At 49.1% G+C, this 22034-nt stretch overlaps 1 protein-coding gene across 2 annotated transcripts in view; it reads right to left on the bottom strand.

Moving 5' to 3' along the window:
• The window catches only part of LOC138511139 (zinc finger protein 432-like), a 60140-nt gene that overhangs the window by 5285 nt on the left and 32821 nt on the right, over positions 1-22034 (bottom strand). The window lies entirely within an intron of this gene.

The raw sequence follows: 22034 nt of genomic DNA, 5'->3' as shown, positions 1-22034 counted from the left end.
ATCTGTGGGGGGGTAGGTCTACTGCATCAAGTGTAGCATTACGCCCCAGCTATCCTCCGGGAAGATCTGCTACAGCGCATCCTTGGTGGAGGATGGCGGGGGGGGGGCGGATGTATGGATCTACCGCATCAAGCACAGCGTTGCCTTTGAGCAAACCCCCCACCGCCCCCGGGTAGATCTGCTAGAGTGCATCTGTGGTTGGGGAACGGTGGGGAGTGTGGATCTACTGCATCAAGTGCAGCGTTGTCCACCCCCGCCCCACATGCTATCCTCCCGGGTAGATCTGCTACAGCGCATCTGTGGGGGGGGTCGGTCTACTGCATCAAGTGCAGCATTACCCCCCCCCCCCCCAGCTATCCTCCCGGGAAGATCTGTTACAGTGAATCCTTGGTGGAGGATGGCGGGGGGCGGATGTATGGATCTACCACATCAAGCACAGCGTTGCCTTCGAGCAAACCCCCCAAACCCCGGGTAGATCTGCTAGAGTGCATCTGTGGTTGGGCGACGGGGGGGGGGTAGTGTGGATCTACTGCATCAAGCACAGCATTGCCCCCGAGCTATCCTCCTGGATTAGACCTACTACAGCGCATCTGTGGTGGGGGGATGGCAGGGAGTATGGATCTACTGCATCAAGCGCAGCATTGCCCCTGAGCTATCCTCCTGGGTAGATCTGCTACAGCGCATCTGTGGCAGGGAGTATGGATCTACTGCATGAAGCGCAGCATTGCCCCGAGCTATGCTCCTGGGTAGATCTGCTACAGCGCATCTGTGGTGGGGGATGGCGGGGAGTATGGATCTACTGCATGAAGCGCAGCATTGCCCCGAGCTATGCTCCTGGGTAGATCTGCTACAGCGCATCTGTGGTGGGGGGATGGCGGGGAGTATGGATCTACTGCATGAAGCGCAGCATTGCCCCGAGCTATGCTCCTGGGTAGATCTGCTACAGCGCATCTGTGGTGGGGGGATGGCGGGGAGTATGGATCTACTGCATGAAGCGCAGCATTGCCCCGAGCTATGCTCCTGGGTAGATCTGCTACAGCACATCTGTGGTGGGGGGATGGCAGGGAGTATGGATCTACTGCATGAAGCGCAGCATTGCCCCGAGCTATGCTCCTGGGTAGATCTGCTACAGTGCATCTGTGGTGGGGGGTTGGCGGGGAGTATGGATCTACTGCATGAGGCGCAGCATTGCCCCGAGCTATCCTCCTGGATTAGACCTACTACAGCACATCTGTGGTGGGGGGATGGCAGGGAGTATGGATCTACTGCATCAAGCGCAGCATTACCCCTGAGCTATCCTCCTGGGTAGATCTGCTACAGCGCATCTGTGGCAGGGAGTATGGATCTACTGCATGAAGCGCAGCATTGCCCCGAGCTATGCTCCTGGGTAGATCTGCTACAGCGCATCTGTGGTGGGGGGATGGCGGGGAGTATGGATCTACTGCATGAAGCGCAGCATTGCCCTGAGCTATGCTCCTGGGTAGATCTGCTACAGCGCATCTGTGGTGGGGGGATGGCGGGGAGTATGGATCTACTGCATGAAGCGCAGCATTGCCCCGAGCTATGCTCCTGGGTAGATCTGCTACAGCGCATCTGTGGTGGGGGGATGGCGGGGAGTATGGATCTACTGCATGAAGCGCAGCATTGCCCCGAGCTATGCTCCTGGGTAGATCTGCTACAGCACATCTGTGGTGGGGGGATGGCAGGGAGTATGGATCTACTGCATGAAGCGCAGCATTGCCCCGAGCTTTGCTCCTGGGTAGATCTGCTACAGTGCATCTGTGGTGGGGGGTTGGCGGGGAGTATGTATCTACTGCATGAAGCGCAGCATTGCCCCGAGCTATCCTCCTGGATTAGACCTACTACAGCACATCTGTGGTGGGGGGATGGCAGGGAGTATGGATCTACTGCATCAAGCGCAGCATTGCCCCTGAGCTATCCTCCTGGGTAGATCTGCTACAGCGCATCTGTGGCAGGGAGTATGGATCTACTGCATGAAGCGCAGCATTGCCCCGAGCTATGCTCCTGGGTAGATCTGCTACAGCGCATCTGTGGTGGGGGGATGGCGGGGAGTATGGATCTACTGCATGAAGCGCAGCATTGCCCCGAGCTATGCTCCTGGGTAGATCTGCTACAGCGCATCTGTGGTGGGGGGATGGCGGGGAGTATGGATCTACTGCATGAAGCGCAGCATTGCCCCGAGCTATGCTCCTGGGTAGATCTGCTACAGCGCATCTGTGGTGGGGGGATGGCGGGAGTATGGATCTACTGCATGAAGCGCAGCATTGCCCCGAGCTATGCTCCTGGGTAGATCTGCTACAGTACATCTGTGGTGGGGGGATGGCAGGGAGTATGGATCTACTGCATGAAGCGCAGCATTGCCCCGAGCTATGCTCCTGGGTAGATCTGCTACAGTGCATCTGTGGTGGGGGGTTGGTGGGGAGTATGGATCTACTGCATGAAGCGCAGCATTGCCCCGAGCTATGCTCCTGGGTAGATCTGCTACAGCACATCTGTGGCAGGGAGTATGGATCTACTGCATGAAGCGCAGCATTTCCCCGAGCTATGCTCCTGGGTAGATCTGCTACAGCACATCTGTGGTGGGGGGATGACTGGAAGTATGGATCTACTGCTTCAAGCGCAGCATTGCCCCCGAGCTATGCTCCTGGGTAGATCTGCTACAGCGCATCTGTGGCAGGGAGTATGGTTCTACTGCATGAAGTGCAGCATTGCCCCGAGCTATGCTCCTGGGTAGATCTGCTACAGCGCATCTGTGGTGGGGGGATGGCGGGGAGTATGGATCTACTGCATCAAGCACAGCATTGCCCCCGAGCTATCCTCCTGGGTAGATCTGCTACAGTGCATCTGTGGTGGGGGGTTGGCGGGGAGTATGGATCTACTGCATGAAGCGCAGCATTGCCCCGAGCTATGCTCCTGGGTAGATCTGCTACAGCACATCTGTGGCAGGGAGTATGGATCTACTGCATGAAGCGCAGCATTGCCCCGAGCTATGCTCCTGGGTAGATCTGCTACAGTGCATCTGTGGTGGGGGGATGGTGGGGAGTCTGTGGTGGGGGGATGGCGGGGAGTATGGATCTACTGCATCAAGCGTAGTACTTTAAGCACTAGGGCGTGGTGCATGAGAAGACAGAAGCCCGCCAAAGCCTTTTTAATATATTTGTGATGCACTAGCACTGTGGTAGCTCAAAAGATTGTGAATGAAAACCTATATGGCTAATTGATTGACTAGTAAGAGTAATTAGGGAGGAGAGGACGCGATATATAATAGGGCTTAAGGGGACACAAATAATTCAGCAGTGAGGGACCTTGATAAATAGCTTAAGCGTAAGCCACTTATAAGGACATCCAGAGGTGGATTGAGAGAATTGAAAACTTGCGCATGGGCAACATCAGCAGATGAAAGATACACAAAGAATAAAATGTCAGATCAATCGCGAGAAAAAAGCATGAAATGGAGATGATCAAAAGACTCGCTAAAGATTCTGGTAGATGAGAAAGTATCTGTATGCAACTTTGCCACTAGGAGGCGCATTACGCAAGATTGGCGTAACTTGTATTGGGCATCAGTTTTATAATGCACACAGGATTCCTGGATGTGCACTAATCTGAAGTACAGACACAAGATGGGCAAAACCCTCAACATGAAGGTTGCTGCTCCCATTCACATGATCTGGTCATTGCAGGCGATGCGCCATTCATGGACAGGAGGGGAGAGATCAGGCATTCTCTCCAGGTTTATAGCACGCCATTTGACTGCCTTGTCCACATACACAGCGCATTTGGATTAAGGGGATATCTCCTTTAGCAGGGCTTTAAGTGGACAGGTCCTGGGCAGTCTACAAACAATGCGCATCCGAGGGGCCCACAAGCCTGGAATGGCAAGTCAGACACTGGAAGCAGAGCAGAGGACATGGCTCAAAATTTGAGTTTATTCAAGAAATGAAAGAAAACCAACTCCAACCCCATTTCCATGAAGGGGTCCCTCTGCTAAAAAAAAAGAAACTTGTGCTCGTCAGGACGTCTAACAAATCATTTCTGTCCTCAATCCAGGTCTATTCTAACCTACCATGTGCCCAACCTCTATGCAAAGAAAGAAAAGGAAAACCTAAGTTTGATCTTAGGGATGGGTAACTTCCCCTTTTGAGAAATACAATAGTTGGTTTTCTGACCTCCCACTACCGGCCAACCAAAAGGTTCTTCTGGTGTTTCAGTTCTTCGCACAGAAATGTCTTTCGGATGTCCCTTTTGGTTACAAAGTCCTTGTCAATTAGTGCAAAAAGTCTTTGCTTTGTTACTTCTTCTGAGAAAGCTCCTCTGCAAATGGGCAGTTCAGTATTCACACTGGTAACAAGAGTCGCAGGTTATTCTTTTTGACTTGTTCACCTCATGTAGGCTACGGGCATGCCCAGCCCTGATTATTGTGTCCTTTGGTCTCCCGTGGGATGAATGCCTCAGCCCCAGGTGGGCTATTTAGCCCTAGTACGATAGTTGCTTCACTCACCCAATTCTTGGGTATTCCTACTTTCAGTCCGCTGTGGACTACAGGCCGGTTGACCCCTGATTTGTTTTTTTTTTCCCCTCATACCTCCCTTCTGGAGTATTCAGGTACTCAGCCCAGTGTGGACTAGTGGCTTCCTCCATTTGGCTTCTCTCTGCTTCTTCACCCCTTTGCACAGTATTTGGTCTCTAAGCCTTGCGTGGATTTATGGCTTGCTCAGCTTTACTTTTCCCCCTTTATGGTACGTTTGCTCTTTCAGCCTTTTGAGGGATGTGCACTAGCCTCACCACCCTCTATCCGCATTTGACATGATGTTGCATATCTCTTTTCCAGCTGCAGCGTCCCGCTGGGGCTCCGTTATCGCTGGCTGATGTGTTAGGCTAGAAAAATACTCTCCCATAGCATAGCCGGTATATTATGTTGGCCGAAAACCAACCGCTTCATGTGCCCAGCATCGTCAGTACAGGATCATCAGTATAACCATAGAGCGTCCATTTTATAGGAATAGAATTCGCCATTTTGATAATTTTCGCTTTTCTTGCTATTCTGTTCAAAATGCTTTGCTGTAAGTGGATTCTATTTCCTTTTGCTCATGCACAGAGCAAGGCCACAAGTACATGTTGAAAAACTAGCCAAGACAGCCCAGACAGCAATGCCCCGGTTCCCTCCCTCGTAAGTCCTTGGAAGTAAGCAACAAGGCATTTAATCACTACGCATGTGCCAGCTACTCTCGCTGGAACAGCAGAAACTGTAGAATTAGACAGTTAAATGGTTTGAATTATACTCTCCTTACGGCCCCCCTTTCCTGGGCCCCTGTAGATCATAATGACCCCTTGCTCAGAAATAGAAACTAGGAGATAGCAGTGCCTGGAATGTGTCTCTCCTACGAGCACAGCTTGCTTGTGGAACAAGAGCACTATGTTCTCTGTAACAAAGAATGTCTGCACCTTTGCAGATTGCAATTGTTGCTAAAATGAATGTCTTTGGGGGTGTCAAACTCGTCATATTCGTCACATTTGTCAATCATCATTTTGGATGAGTTACTACTGATTGTATGATGGTCATTTTGTATATATGTAAGTGTTGTAAAAATGTTCGCTCTCTTGCATCTCACGAGGTCAGGATGACACACGTTGCGGGACGTCCGACCCAGTCGTGCGACTGAGACTATTTGCTTTGCAATAAACCCTAGATTTTGGGAATTGTACCTCGTGTCTGGCGTATTAGTTCGTGTGTGGTGATTGTGCCTTGTTTCCATACGCGAGGGTCCCCCAGGGGCCCAATCAGATGCGATTCTGTACCTCAGAGCTAGTGTCCTCAGGTTATTTTCTTCTCCTTGCAGCGTCCCGGTATTCTGCTGAGTGACTGGACACCTTGTTGCTTTGCGTTTGCGATGATATCGGTGGTAGGATGTGTGCCGGCTGACCACCACGAGTCCTTTGTGGTCACACAGCTGGCGCCGCCACCACCATCAGAGCTCCTGCCGTTCGGCTTCTTACAATGGGGATCCAACGTCTCCCTGTTCAGTATATTGCAAGCTTTAATCTTGCAGGCTTCACAAATCCCGCCTACTCCGCCTCCTCCAGGTGTCACAGCTTGTGGCCATCCCTTGTATACGTTCCTCTCTCTCTGTTGCTTGTCGGGTGCTCGCTATGCAACGTACGTCCTAGTGAATTGGATACTTTCATTTAAAGTTACATGTTCTTTTTCTTAGTGATAATGACATCTATTAACTTTGTCTTGATCCTAGTTTCGATGTTTAAAAGTCTGATATTTTAGAGCATTCCATGTAGGCCACGGTGTGCCCAGCTTTATAGAGTCCCCCCTAAGAGGGAGTCTCTCCCGGTGAGGTCCCACTTGCTTCGACCCCTAGGGAGGGTATTGCGGAGTGGGCTCACCTCCCTATCCTCACCGGGGCGCTCCCCCTTGGAGAGAAGGGACGAATTCTCTCAATTCATCACAAAAGCCAACACATCATTGCCAAAAGACTATGGGCCTCATCACAAGTTGTGCAGTAACCTTTAAATGCAGCCGTAATGCTATTACCGCCACATTTAAGGGCTGGCCCAAAGCATGAGTTGGGCTGAAAATGGGAGTTTTACCTCCAGCTTTTAGCTGGAGGTAAAAAATCTCCATTTCACCCCATTTTCGGCACCATTAGCGCCACCCCAACCCCATTGGGTTCAATGGTTATTATTATTATTAATGGACCAATAGCGCTGGACAGAGTAGCGGTAAGGCCATCTGCATTGGGCCTCATTATTACCCAGGCGGAGGACCATGGTGCTATTAGCACCATGGTCCATGCCGGTGTCCGCCATGGCAGAATGGGGAATTACCACCCCATTCCGAGGTTGCCAGGGCGGTAATTCCCCATGCCGCCATGGCCCTTCCCCATTCCCATTTTTGCCCCATTGGGCTCAATGGGAATGGGGAAGGCGCTAAGTACGGTGCCGCAAATTGCGGCACTGTACTTAGCACCAAGGTCCCTTTGCGGGTCCCTAATTTAACGGCTGGTAAAACCAGCCGTTAAGGTCGGGTCCCGCAAAGGGACCTCGTAATTAGGCGCTAATAGGTTAACGGCGCTGTAGCCTTTTAAGGCGCTACTAACCCATTAGCGCCTGGGTCGTATTGACGCCCATTGTCAGTATTCTGGCACAATTAGCGCCGGGATACCGCCAACCTCGTGATGAGGCCCTATATAGGAGACATGATTTACAGACATTTTACTGTTTGGGTTTGCTGCTAATTTTATTTGGAATAGCCTGTGTGATTTAGAAGGGTTGCTGACGTGAATCACTTTTGCAGACTTGGGTCTGAAACATTCGTGGGTTGTAATTCTTATGTTCCCAAAATGCTCTTTGATTTTATGTAAAGCAGCCATGAGGCTTCATTTATTCTATATGCCTGCCCCCTCTTTCTCACCCATGAATATGTATGGGAGCTGGGGGAGCATATTTCAAAATGTTTGGGCTGCTCGCTTACCTTGCCTCTCCCAACCATCTGAGGCAGCTGTGTGGTGCACAGATTATAATTGTGATAAATTGCCTTCTGGCAAACGTCCTGTAGCCCGGGTGTTATTGATTTCTGTTAATGAATGAAATGATATTTGTAATTCCATCTCAGAAAGAGTGACCTGCTAACCAGGAAAGGTGATGGCTGGGAGGGTTTTAATAAATCATAACCACGAGCATTGACCATCGTTTTTCGGCTTGCAAAGTAATGGCTTGGCAGGTTAAAGAAGGATGGGCTGGAAGGTTGCCCAGAGCTATGCCAGAGGTTAATATTAAGAAGCATTCTAAACCTTCCAGCCATCAGCTCTCTTGTTTTGCTTAGTGCCTTTCATAAGGTCCATGCCAAAAACATAGTGTACACCGGCACAATGATAAATCAGGGTAGCACCTGCTCTCCTAGCATTGAGCAGGTTCAGGTAACAAGCGCCCTCTTGACAGATGCCGAGACAGCCAGGTCACTGCAGTGCAGTGGCAGGATTTTAGATATGCACCTGCTCCTGAAGCCCACAATTGAGTATTTGTATTTCTGTCCTCATGGCACGTTAAAATGTAAATACAAGCCATGCCCGAGTTAGGGTTATGGTGGATAGTATTTCTCATTATTAGAGCCACATCAATATGATATCAGCTGCGCAAGGAATATGCGCACTCTGGTGAGATGGACTGCCCTGCCAAGTGTCAGGACTGGAGACTAAATGGACATCCCTCTCCTTTTAGATTTGTGCAACTCCCCACTCCCTTGACCCAGCATCCCAATAGGAGCTGGCTTGGCAAACAGGAATCAAAGGCCACACCCATTGCAAAAGCACTCGCCTCACAGCAGGGTGTTGCATTCCAAAAGGGACTTTGATGTACTTACAAGGGAAAGGGACAGAGTTGGAGAAGTGTGAAAAGGCATCCATTCTGTGTTAGTCTAAACTCTCACACTGAAGCTCACTTTCCAGACTGCATCTTGCTTCTTCACCCATTCTGATGGGTTTTCATTCCCATGTATAAAATGCTTGCAGCTTGAAGGGCAGCAACCTGTGTCTCTGAAAGGAATGTTTAGTTTAATGGTTTTGCCAGCTTCTGCCTTGAAAAGGCAGGCACGAGTGAAGATAAATGGTAGTTTGTGTGTCTTCCTGGCTCCCGACTTCCAAAGCTAATTGCACGACCAGGGATTAGAGAAAACAATGTGCTGTGTACATTCTCGGAAGGGAGAATTAAGTGAACTACCGAGCCGAAATTCAGAGCAGCGTTCTGGTCAAAGACAAATATAAATAAAGATATGTGAGGAATGTCTCCTTGCGCTGGGAACAGGGTGAACTGTGTTGCTCTGAGAACAGTAAACCGTACAGACATGATGTAGAGTGAGGACCCAAGTGTTTTCGCGGAAAATGCACATGTTACGCAGGTCATAAACTATCTGTAAGGCAACAACCGAAGTAGATGTTAACTGTATCTAAGGCCAACTGGTCGCAATGTAAATTGCTCAATTTCTCTATGACTGCCCGCAGACATAGCTGAACCTGAGACCGCTTGAAGCAAAATAAACTCTTGTTAATGTTTGAATCGTGACTGGCATTAATTATTTATTTGCAGTAACTCATTTGAGATTTATAGTAGAAGGAGAGCTTAGGGGGAGGAGGGGAGCGGCGTGGCTGGCAGCCATGTGAGGCAGACGTGCTCGCTGGCAGCTCCTGCAGATCCGGATACTGAGAAGCTTCCAAAAGGGTTTTAAATTGTGGAAATAAGATACAAAGCAGAGAAATGACAATCGGAAACAACAGGGAAGCTGATTAGTGCGGAGCGGCATGATAAGAGAAATTGGATGAGGACATTGCCACAGTGGAAGGGAGTCGCGAGGAAGCTGAAAAATGGCATGGCGAACAAAGGAAATTGTTAGGGGGCCGCAGCTACTCGGCCCGTGAAGATGGCATGTGCAGCTGACTAGAGGCAAAGAAGCTCCCTGGAAGAGTACGCCACCCACACTGTCCAGAGCATGGGAGGACGGGTGGAGACCATCTGCACTATGGTGACCGAAGGCACTCTAAAGAAATAAGAGAGACGTTGCCGTGAGGTCCCTTACAGGCCGGAGAGCTGTCTGACATCAGCGGGATAGCAGTGCAGCGTGGACGAGGCAGCCGGTGGCCAGTGGCAGCATGTTGTGGGCCACGTAGTAAGGAGAGGAGCCTGGGACAACCATCAGCTAAGCTGAGGGATGAGAAGTGCGTCTAAGAAACGGTGAGGAGGCGAGGGGAGCTGGGGGGTCCAGAACACTATCACTTGATTAGCCTGCTGGGAAGAGGGGTCCCCTGTGCTGCCTGTGGCTCTCCAAACCACTGCACTAAATTCACTGCAGTGACGGAGCATAGGAGCGGCTGGCGCGACTCACGACAGACGAATATTGCCGGAGAGAAACTGAGAGGTGGCACCAAGCGGGAGGCGCTGAATCTGGATGCGGGGGCCCGTTCATCCACCCACTGAAAGTATTAGAGCACTGCTGGCGGCCATAGGACCCTACAGTGCAGAAGTAAGCCAAGGCAAGCAGCCAGCGGCTCGCGCCCAGAGTGCCAGCAATTCACTGTGCCCCTGGTGGGCGGCAAACACAGCCTGCGGGTTGCTGCAGACCCCACAGCCCAACACATGCAGGGCTAGCACCAACAGTATGCGCAGTAGTGCACAAGGAGGAGGAGGCCTGCTCCAAGCAGCAGAACCAAGAAGTAACGGCACAAATCAGTCCCCAGCACACCAAAGCCGCACTATAGAAGAAGGCATAGACTCGCAACACATGCGATTTGGGGAATACACCAGCACCTGCACATCCAGGATTTGCACCACGATAAGCTGTTGGCTGCGACCCGACAAGAAAGCTGAGGAACAGGAACCTTGCATGCAGACAGGGGGTGCAGGCAAAACGGCAGTGCTGATTGCCGGGGCCAGCTGCTGCGTGATCCATCTACCCTGAAGCACCGGCACAAGGGGGACAACAGTGGCAGAAAGGTGTGTGGCAGTGACTTTTTGTGTAGGGCACCGATAAAACTATAGCGAGGCAAAAGCGGCAGCGCAAACCACGCCAAGGTCCCTCAGCAGAGCGTGTGGTTCCTTCTCTGAGCAAGTGAGGACAAAGGGTGCCACGGGAGTCGCGGTGCACGATCGCTACCAAGAGTGGGAAGAATAAACAGAAGCAAACCACGCTAGAGACCTTCACGAAAGGCCAACCTGGCCATCAAGAGGAAGATTGAGGGCGTACAGATAAGGGGCTCGTGCCGCCACTAGGAAACATGGCTGAGGCAGGACAACAGCAGATCCTGGAAGCCAAGATCGACGCTGTGGCTAGAGATGTGGCACTATTGCGGCAGGATGTTCAGGCTACAGCTGAACGCACCAGGAAGCTGGAGGAGCAGGTCATGGTGAACACAGAAGTGAGGGCGCACACAACGAAAGACTTTGACGTTCTCCAGCAAAGAGTGAAATTACTAGAAGACAGGGGTGAGGAGGAAAGTCGGGCGCGCAGAAATAACATTAGGATCGTGGGATTGCCAGAGGGAGCCGAAGGGTCCGACCCCACCACGTACTTTGAAAATATGTTGATCCAGGAAATAGGAGCAGAAGACCTTCCCCAGGGGTTCACGATAGAAAGAGAACATCATCCCCTAATAAGAAAACCGCTGCCGGGTCCCACGCCGAGGCCTGTGATAGCCAAGGTGTTGAACTACAAAAGATTGTGAAAAGATCCTTGCCTTCTCTAGATCCGTGGGGGACGATGCAGAGGGCATCACCGAAGATCTCAGTGTATCCAGAGTACACTTTTCAGGTCCAGAAGGGAAGAGCCCAGTACATTGTGATCAAGGTGCGTCTCAGGAAAGTGGGTCTCAAGTACATGTTGCTATATCCTGCGAAGCTCAAAGTGATACACAATGGAAAAGTATTTTTCTTTGAGACGCCTATGGGAGGCACAGGAGTGGGTGGACAGTGCCAATATACCAGTCAAGACGGATCCGAACAATCATTCCTGATCGTGATGACAAGAGCCCGACAGACCACCATACTAAAGCTAACTATGTAACATAGATGTGGAGATTTGAATATGAACGTGCTTAAGCCACTTTGTGATTTGAATTAACATGTCCTTTGAAAGCGATGGGATACGCTAAAAAGATGACAGGAGCTAGTGGGCGCAGAAGCCCGGTAGATGGAACGCTGAGAGCAGACCCACTAGCCCCCTTCCAAAACTCCCCCTGTCACCCCCCCAGTAGCAGTAGTTTAAGGGCCGTAGTTAGGGCCTGCCCGTAGGGCACCAGGAGCCTGTTCTAGCGACTAGGCGGAATGGAGTGGAAACGGGGAAGTCCCTGCATGGTTTGCATAGCGGGACAAGTTGAGTTTCAGTTTGGTTTGCAGATGGTGGGGGGGCGGGGTGGGGAGGGACATGGTTAGCCTGACATACATGAGACAAAGCTGCATTGAACGTCTGCTGAGGCGGGCAATAGGCTGGTGGCCACATTGATGCCCCGGACCAAATATCTTGATGGATGGAACAGTTAAGTTTATGACATGGAATGTCAGGAGTCTCAACTACTATGTGAAACGCAGGAGATTGTGTATGTATATTAAGAGAAATAAGGTAGGAATAGCTCTGTTGCAAGAAACGCAACTGGATGCACAAAGACAGAAAAACCTGGCAAGGGCATGGGAGGGGTCGTGGTGGTCTCTGCTTATTCCACATATGCTAGGGGGCCCTCATATGGGTGGACCCAGCAATCCCACTCAAGGTGTTGACCATGAAGAGGATAATGAGGGCAGGATGGCAATGTTGCACAGTATATTGGAAAACCGCGAGATATGTATTGTGAACACGTATGCCCCCAACAACGATGCCACAGTCTTCTTTAGATCACTGCATACGAGGCTGGGACCCTTCAGGAGTGGGACTCTGATTTGGGTGGGGAGACTTCACTTGTACATTAGACCCTATCATAGACAGATCAGATGGGAAGCACAAATGCCCGTCTCCACCGGCCAAAGTACTATACTCACTGTTGAAGCATTTTCAGTTACAGGAACTATGGAGGGTACAACATGGGGCAGGAAGAGATTATTTGCATTATTCTACCCCACATAAGGTATACACTAGGATTGACTATGTGTTTGCTGGGGGTGAACACGAAGTGGAATTCTCGGAAGCGGAATATCTGGCTAGGGTCCTATCTGACCACTTCACATTGGTGGTTAGATGGCAGGTGTCTGCCCCGAGACCACCCATACCCACATGGAAGCTGAGGAGCGAAACCCTGCTAGACAAAGCATTTGCTGAGCACATCCGTAAGAGGACAATCGAGTACATCGCTGTGAACGAAGGAAGTGTGCAGAAGGTGGACATGGTATGGGAGGCGTACAAGGTGGTTATAAGAGGGAAAATGATTGCAGAATCGGGCGGGGTGCATAAAGTCATAGGGGGTCATTACGACCCAGGCGGTAATTACGCCAACTTTACCACCATGGTGTAAACTACGTTTACACCATGGTGGATGGCGGATTTACCGCCCCATTCCAAGGTGAGTGGGGCGGTAAATCCCCATTTCCCATTTTCCCTTCCCCATTCCCATTTTTGCCCCATAGGGCATAATGGGAGTGGGGAAGGCGCCAATCACGCCACCGTAAATTACGGTGGCGTAATTAGCATCATGGCGGGTTAGCGCCATGGATTTTAATGGCTGCTAAAAGCAGCCGTTAAAATCGGAATCAGGCGTTAAGGGTTAACGACGGCGTTAACCCTTAACGCCTGAGTTGTAATGAGGCCCATAGTCAATGAACTGCAGAAAAAGGAGTAGAGACTGAAGGTACTAGAGGGAGATGCGAAGGTGGACAATGAGCATATAAAGGAAATAACAGAACTGAGAGAGGAATGCCTAAAGCGATGGGACAGATTGGGCAAATTCAATTATGCGAAATACTTGGAGAGGAGCCACGCCCAGCGGTATAAACCGGGTAGGATGTTAGCCTGGCTGCATAAGTGTGACAATACCAGAAACCCCATATGCTCCATCCAGAATAGAGATCAAAAAGAGATAAACCCACAAGTCGGGATGAACGAGTTCTTCACAGATTATTATAAAGCACGAACCCCGAGTAGGCGAGGAAGACGACCTGCAAGTGGTACTCGACCTCATTGCCCTGCCCCGATTAGATGCGCTTCAGGCGGAATCCCTGGGGACGCCCATAACCCCAGAGGAGGTTGTGGCCACCATTAGAACACTGCCTACAGGCAAGGACCCAGGCATGGATGGACTCCCCATCAAGTTATATAAGGCCTATGGTGACACACTGGCGCCACTGCTGGCCAAGGTGTACGATGAGGCACAGGAGGACCAAATACTCCCAGATAGTTTGCGAGTGGCCTTGATAGTGCCACTACTAAAACAAGGCAAGATAAGTACAGACTGCAGATCCTATAGGCCATTATCATTGCTGAACCAAGATAGCAAGATCCTTACAGCGATCCTGGCAAACAGGGTCTGCAGAGTGATACATGTGTTGATACACCGAGATCAGACCGGGTATGTACCAGGAAGGAATATCACGGAGAACCTTCGGAGATTGCATCACATGATCTACAATTTTTTTAATTTTTTTATTTTTATTCTCCTGTGGGACTTGTCGTCGTAGTTTTTCTTTGGGTAATGACTGGGCTTGTCTCATTTTCTTTCTTCAGGAGTTCTGTAGGTCTTTCTGGGATGAGGAGCAGGGGTGAGATGGTGAACTTGAGCTTTAAGGTCGTCATTATGTTTCATGATCGCATGGCGTCTGCGATGCTCAAGAGTGAAAAACTGTGACTCCGGAGTTTCAGGTTCGTCGTTGATAGATGGGTTGAGTTGGGGGATCCTTTTCGACGTTTCTGGGTTTTCTTGGGCCTCCAAGTTTGGACTTGTGGTCGAGTCAGCTAGGTGTTGTGTGAGGTTCATCAACTCTTCGATCCTTAAGAATTCTTCTATTTCTCTAGGTGATTGATTGATTGTCTCAATTTCCTCGATAGGAGGCGCTCAAGTTTCTTTTGCTGTTGGTTTTAGCTTTGGCTGTGGCGCAGGAATTTTTAAAAGAGATGTGGATGAAGTCATTTTTCCCTTTGTTATCTCTGCAAAGTGGAAGATGGGTTCGAGTGTTGATGTCGCGTTGGATTTTGGTTTGGCTCCTGCGGGATCTTTGGGGTCCGACTCCTTAGCAGTTGGTGGAGACCTTATTGATGTCAAGTCAATAAAGGGAAGAGTTTGGGTACCTTCTGATTTCTGGGAAATCCTAATTTGTCCCGCTTGTTTTGTTGTCACTGTGGCTTCTTGAGGGCTTACGACTGCTGGTGAACATTGGTCTAGAGCTGGGTTGCCAAGGCTGTTCTTTAGCTCTAATGCCATGATGTAGCCTTGGAGGAAAGTTAGTTTGGTTAACATCGAGGCTTGAATCGATGTATGGTCTTTGAATGCATCTCCGATAGTTTCATATAGTTTGGTAAGAGGTGTCAAGGCAATCGTGAGTGCCGACATCAGGGTGCACATATCTAGCTTTTTTGGTTGCATTTCTTTAGGTGTTGCAGAGCTTTGGGAAGATGGTCTTGGCTTTAAAGGAGATGAAGGCCGTGTTGATGGTGTGCCTATTAGAGGTGGCAATTTGTTAAATTGGTCTAAGGAATGTCTTCGAGGACGGTTGTAGTTGTTCAGGTTTGTGTAGAAGTTATCCAAAGATTTCTCAAATTGTAGTCTATTATTTGTTTTCGCAGTGTTCTTGTTCTCGTAGGCATTTCCCGGCTTTTCTTTCATACGGCTGTTTGACTTTCCTGTAATTGAAGGTGTTAGGTTTTCCTGTGCCTCTACGTTGATATCACTTTCAGCCGATACGGCCCTAGAGCCTCCGTTTATTGACAAGTCTTTTTGTGGGGGAGTGTTTGTCTTAAGGAGAGACTTCTCTCTGGCAGGTATTGGATTAGGGCTCGTTGTTGAATTTGCGGGCTCCACTCTCGTATTGTCATTCGGGGTGGAACTCCCGTTTAGTGGTTTGGGTTCTAGGCCATTTTTAGTGTGGTTTGATGGATCTTCTTGGGAAGAATCATGCAGTTCAGGAGTGTTCAAGTCTTTATTTGCTTTTTGAGGTGTTGAAGAGAGCATGGGCAGAGGATTTGTATCTAATTCTGGGTCACAGTTTGGTTGGGTGCTCTTGAAAGGTACCAATGTGGGTGGAATTGTTCCTATAAATTGCCATTTATCCTTACTGATCTTATGGCTGAAAAGGTCTCCACTTCTCAGTGGAGGTTTAGAAGATTTTCGGGCGGCAGTAGCCAGTTTGCGTGGGGTGGGTAATTTCGTGTAATGCTTCGAGGATTTCGGCGTCAGTTAATTCTTGCCATTTTTCTTGTATGGCTTTTGAATGTCTGCAAAAGATCTGATAATAATTTTAAAGGAGGTAGTGGCTTCTTTGTTCGCTTTTTTGGGCCCTTTTGACCCCCGTATCCAGGTTTGTCTTGCCTTGTTTTAAAGTCAACCTTTTTCTGGTCGGTAGTTTTGTTGTTTTGTTTGCTTGGGGTGAGGTCTCCGTTTCTTCGATTAAGTCTCTCACTTTGCGTGGTCTTTTTTTTCCATTTGGTGGGGCTGTCAGTTCTTTTTCATAGAGTCCAGGGTCAAGTGTATTTCCCGCATTGGTTTCCAACTGGTCCTGGGCTTCTGTGGTTACAGCAGCCGTTTGGCTCGCGTGTATGATAGCTTTTACTGTTAATACGGTAATGAGAGGAGCCGCCTCTTTGTTACTTTCACTGTTCGACCCCCGACGCGTGGCTGCAGGCGTCTGTGGGGGCGCGGCACTCAACTGCTCGCGCGGACCCAAGTCGCTACAATCTCCCTCCCCCGCCTGACACCCACTCGCCGGCCTCCCATCACCCACTCGCCGGCCTCCCAGGCAACTCGCCCTCTCCGGCGGGGCTCAGCCTAAGAGCTGCCGGCAAGGCGTTCATATTGGCCCGGTCAGACACCGTGCAGGCCGGCGCGCCAGGAGATCTCGACGGGCAGGGGCCATGAAGGAGGCCGGGACGTCCTTGTGGGTCTCACACAAGGTAAATCTTTGTTTTGAGGGGGAGTTAAGGTAGCTTTGTGGTTGGTCTTCACATATAGTTGGAACTTTACAGTTTTTGAGGACGTCTGTAGAGAGTGTTGTCGTGACACTTTCTGTGTTTATTTGACACTCGGTTCTAGAAAGGTCAGGTTGTTGCTGGGTGTCTGGTGTATCGATATGTATACTGGTTGGTATACTGGTTGAAAGTTTAGTTAAGGGCTCCATACGGGAGCGCAAGCTCCTCAGGCGGCGTCCTGCGTCATCCTATAAGACTGGAGAAGGAGTCGGCGGGGCAGCCATCTTAGCAGTCTTTGCCGTCTTGCCTGGCATGACTGCAAGACTGCCACACACCACCACTCCGCATCCGCTCTGCGGAGGCAATGAGCTTTTAAAGGAGGTAGGTAGTTAACAGTAAACACGCCCCCTCAGTAGTTGTAGACACAAACAGAAGACTGGAACAGCAGGGGCAGACTGCTAGACTGATCTACTATTCTGCAGGACGCACAGAGGAGTGTGCGGTTGCTTCTCTAGACGCGACTAAAGCATTCGACTCAGTACATTGGAATTGGCTGTATGCCACAATGATAAAGATGGGGATAGGGCCTCAGTACATGAAATGGGTAGAGCTGATTCTGAGCCAATGGCCAGAGTCTGAACTGTAAGTGGCAATTGTATAGAGACAAGACAAAGCCGCCCGCTGTCCCCACTGCTATACATTATACACTAATTATAACCCAGCCTTACCTAAGAATATCGCCATAATTCTTAAGTGGCAGAGGCTGCTCCTGCAACCTGTGGAACACGCGGATGGAGCTCCTGCTCTGTAGAAGGTGTGGGTCCGAAGTGAAGCTCTGTCGGGTGCCTTAATTCTGCGCCTTGCCTCTGGGCCGACGTTCGCCAGCTGGCGATAGAGGATAGGTTGATGTAATATTGTGCAGCCAATCGGGACGCGGCATTGGTGGATGAGGTGTGCTGGTATGGGTCCTCAAAATATGGCGGCCATTTTAGGAAGGAAGAGAACCACGTTGTTTGCAATGGCGGATTCGCAATAGCTTCGCCAAATAGAGCTAAATTGCATTTAACAGGATGTTGCAAGCACAGCCAGTGCTGGGCATCCAAGAAGTGAAGGGATCAGGCAATTTAGAAGCGGTAATACAGCATGGTGGGGGGAAGCTTAGGGATAAGACTAATTATACCCCAGCCTTACCTAAGAATACCAGCATAATTCTTAAGTGCCAGAGGCTGCTCCTGCAACCCGTGGGACACGCGGATGGAGCTCCTGCTCTGTAGAAGGTGTGGGGCCGAAGGGGTCTTTCATGGTAAATTCCAGTTACATATCCTAAACCATTTCCTCCACAATGTATTCTAATCATTTCTAGATGTTTCAAATGCACAATATCTTCACACGTGGGTAATAGCTGACTCAATGTTATACATCTTTCAACTCAGAGTACATTAATCCAGTGATTCAGAGGCTGCTCTATCACAAACGACTGCTCAGACTGTTACAGATTTCTATTATATAATATCTGCATCTAAGACGACATAGTACATGTATGCTTGCATTCCTAAAGGTAAAGTGTATGCACTGCCTTGTTATATATGTGCAGGCATCTCCATAATGATAAGCTACTTTTTAACAACTGCTACCAGATGCCATGTAGTGCCAACATTCCCCACCTGCTCAGATCAAGTGCCAGTTAATACGACCATAGCAGTGTTTGCCAGGTACATTTTCCTTACCTTTAAAGAAATGTACACGTGTTGGTTCTGCTCATACACCTATGCATTGTGTGATTTTCTAAAATGCTGTTAAAAATAGGCACGCCTAAAATGCCACAGATTTGCTACATAGACAACTACACTATTTTACAGGCACTGCCACCAGATTACATGTAGTGCCAACATATTGCACCTTCTTACAACAAATGCCAGTTAGCACTACTGCAGAAATACTTTGAAAGTGAATTGTCCTTACTTCAAAAACAGATAGAAATGGCGGGGCTCCGAATGCACCTCTGCATTCTTCCCCTTTCAATGAAGTGCTCCTATAAACGGGCAATTCTAAAGGCAACAGTTTCCCTTACATACGAAGCGCTTGCATTTTCCAAACAGTCCTGTAAGATGCCATACAGTGCCAACATGTTCCACCTGCTCACATCGGGTGTCCCCTACTACCATGATAAATGCCGTGCCATACTACTACTTAAACCACTTCCACATTATCACATGCACCAACTACCTTTTTTACATTTTCAGAAAAATAAAAATAAAAGGACAATTGCCAAAGACACCTACAGAAGAAAAAATACTCTTCAAGTGGTACAAATAAAGTATATTAACCCATGAAAGTCACCTTAATTGTAATAAGGTAATTCTACTGTGTATTAACTGAAAACATTATTTTTGACTCTGCACTATTGTATTACACTCTTATTGCAGCAGACTTAGAAAATGCAGTTAGTTTAAACATCAACCAACAACTACATACAAGAAAGAAACAGCAAAGTTTCAAAACACATCTGCAGAAATTCCAAAGTATGTTTATGTTGTCGCAGAAATGTTCATGAATAGTAGATATGGCCAGCAAAATACAAGAATGGGGAATCCGAATGGTTTCAATTAGCGTTATATCTAACAGCAGAAAATAAATACAAAATAACTAACCCCTCAATAGTTTGCACATACTGCAATACAAAGCTTGACAATAACCAAATGCCATCATGAACAATCAATAATAAGGTAGAAATATTCCCACTTCTAAATGTATGATAGCATCATAATTCAAACAGTGCAATACGTCTCCAACCCAAAACTGCCAAATTGCCTCCATCAGAATTACTCAATGGCATTCGTGGAAAAGTAGTATATTAGGCCTTCATGAAAATCCAGAAGCTCTACGAGTAGGGCGATCAGTACAACAATCTTTGATTGCACTAGTGAATTGTGTACCAACAAAAGGCTAAACAATTGACAACAACTAGTTGACTTAAAGTTAAACAAGCCCTAGAATATATTAAAGAAAACAATTAATACTACAAAGATAGAACTATAGAAGAAAACTTAAAAAGAAAGCACCAAATATTTGAGTATGCACCACAAACTGGAATGTAGTGGGTACATTTTATACTGGTTTAAAACGTCTCTACTAATAGGATCAACACGTTCCATGGTGTGTCTGGAAAATTTGAAGAAGCAATTAGAAACTTTTTTTTTAACTTTGTATATTTTAAATCAAGGCAGGATGACAATTACAAACATTATAAGCAGTGATTATTTAGGCATGTTGATCCCCAGTCCCTTATCCCCCCTTAAGTTTTCTCCCTCCCACCTCCCTCTGGTCCCTCTGTTCCTTAGTCATTGTAGGCGGAATCTTCCCTCCTGGGCTGTCCAGTCTGCGCCTCAGCGTCTATGTATCTTCCTCAGGGATCTCTTGGTTTTTCAGGATCCAGTGGGCCCGGATAGGTTTATAGGTCAGGGCGGGGAAGCGCTGGTCGTATTCCAGCACTGGGGCCCAAACATTCTGGAAACGATGGAGGGTTCCCGCTTGTGCTGCCGTCACCTTCTCCGCCACCAGAATGTCCCAAACTTTAGTCCACCATTGGGCTATGTGAGGGCCTTCCGGGGCTTTCCAAGCTCGGGCCACCACCGTTTTTCCTGCTAGTAGGCAGTGAGATAGTAGTTTCAATCTGGTCCCGGAGCGCGGGTAGGTTCCGGGGATTGGAGCTCCCAGCAAGACTGGTTCTGGTTCCAGGGGAATCGTCGTTCCGGTAATTCGTGTGATGGACCCCAGGCATGATTTCCAGAATTGTTGGATCTTTGGGCAAGCCCACCACATGTGGAAGAAGGAGCCTGGGTGGCTGCATCCTCTCCAACAGGAATGATCCACCTGAGGGTTCATATGGTGAAGTCGGAGGGGCGGATAGTACCACCGCAGCGTGATCTTGTACGCACATTCCCTATTGGTAATGCAGGTGGATGAGGTGTGTGTTCTGGTCCATATGTCCACCTAGGTTTGATCCTCTATTGGATGACCCAGGTCCGCCTCCCATTGGGCCATGCAGCGGGACTTTGTGGTCAAGAAGTCACTTAGGAAGCACGTGTATAGGGTGGATACTCTGCCGCGGGTTGGAAGGTCTCCCAGAGTGAGTTCTAGGGTAGTAGGAGGGCGTGTCGCTGCTTGCAGAGTTTGGGGGTGTGAGCACCAGTGGCGTAATTGAATATAGGTGAATCTGTCCCTTTCCTGGAGTTGGAATTTCTCCTTGCATTGGGCGAATGTGAGAGGTCTCCCCCCCATATACAGCTGGTCTATGGTCTCCAGCCCGCCCTTAATCCAGTTACGAAAATTATGAAGATTTGTTCCAGGTGCGAACGTTGGATTATGGAAGACCGGGGAGCGTGGGCTCAGTCCACTTGGAACTCCCTTTCGTTTTAGCGCCCAGTCCCAGGAGCTAAGGGTGCGTTTGGTTGATAGAAGGAGATCTCCCCATTGTGTCCTGAGGGGGGGCAGGATATGTGGTAGAAATCGTAAGGGTAGGGGCACTTGTGATTGTTCCAACTCTACCCATCTAGGGCGGTTTGTTGTATTTTGCCATGCCTGAACCTGTGCCAATTGAGCTGCCATTCTGTAGGCCTGCAAGTCTGGGACCCCCAACCCTCCCAATTTGGAACTCCCCAGCATAGTTCTGAGAGGGATTCTCGCTTTCTTACCTTTCCAAATAAAGTTCAGCATTTTCCTCTGGATCCCTCGAAGAGTTGGTGTGAGGATCGCTACTGGTAGGGAGGCGCAGGCATATAGGAACCTCGGAAGGAGGTTCATCTTGCATACAGTGATGCTCCCGAGCAGTGAGATCTCTTGGGTCTCCCAGTGTTTCAAGTCGCCTTCCAATTCTTTAAAGAGTCGGGGGAAATTGGCTTTGTATGTGTCTCTTGGGTCAGCCGGGATGTGGACCCCTAGGTAGGGGATGGCTCTTTTTTCCCATGTTATCGGGCACATCTTAGTCAGTGGTTCCCGTTCTGCTGGGGGGAGGCCGATGCCCAAGGCCGATGATTTGTCGAAGTTTATGGTGAGGCCTGAGACCTCCCCATAGCTGGCGATTTCTCGTATCGCGTGTTTTAGAGATGAGTGGGCCTCCGAGATCGTGAGCAGAATGTCGTCCGCATATAGGGCGATTTTGTGATGCGTGGGGCCACTTTGTATGCCCTTGATTTGGTCGTTTCGCCTGATCTTTTGGGCAAAGGGCTCCATGGTGAGTGCGAAAAGCAAGGGTGACAGCGGGCAGCCTTGCCGGGTTCCGCATGATAGGGGGATTGGAGCCGAGCTGTGTCCGTTGATTCTCAGGCTAGTGTTAGGGCTATTATAGTTGGCTAGAACCATTGTTTGGAAAGTTGACCCGAAGCCGAAGGCCCCTAGGGTGTGTTTCATGAATGTC

This window comes from Ambystoma mexicanum, chromosome 6p, assembly GCF_040938575.1.
Source record: "Ambystoma mexicanum isolate Mex_15411 chromosome 6p, UKY_AmexF1_1, whole genome shotgun sequence".
In the NCBI taxonomy this organism is placed as follows: Eukaryota; Metazoa; Chordata; class Amphibia; order Caudata; family Ambystomatidae; genus Ambystoma; species Ambystoma mexicanum.
This window is presented reverse-complemented; position numbering and strand designations above follow the sequence as displayed.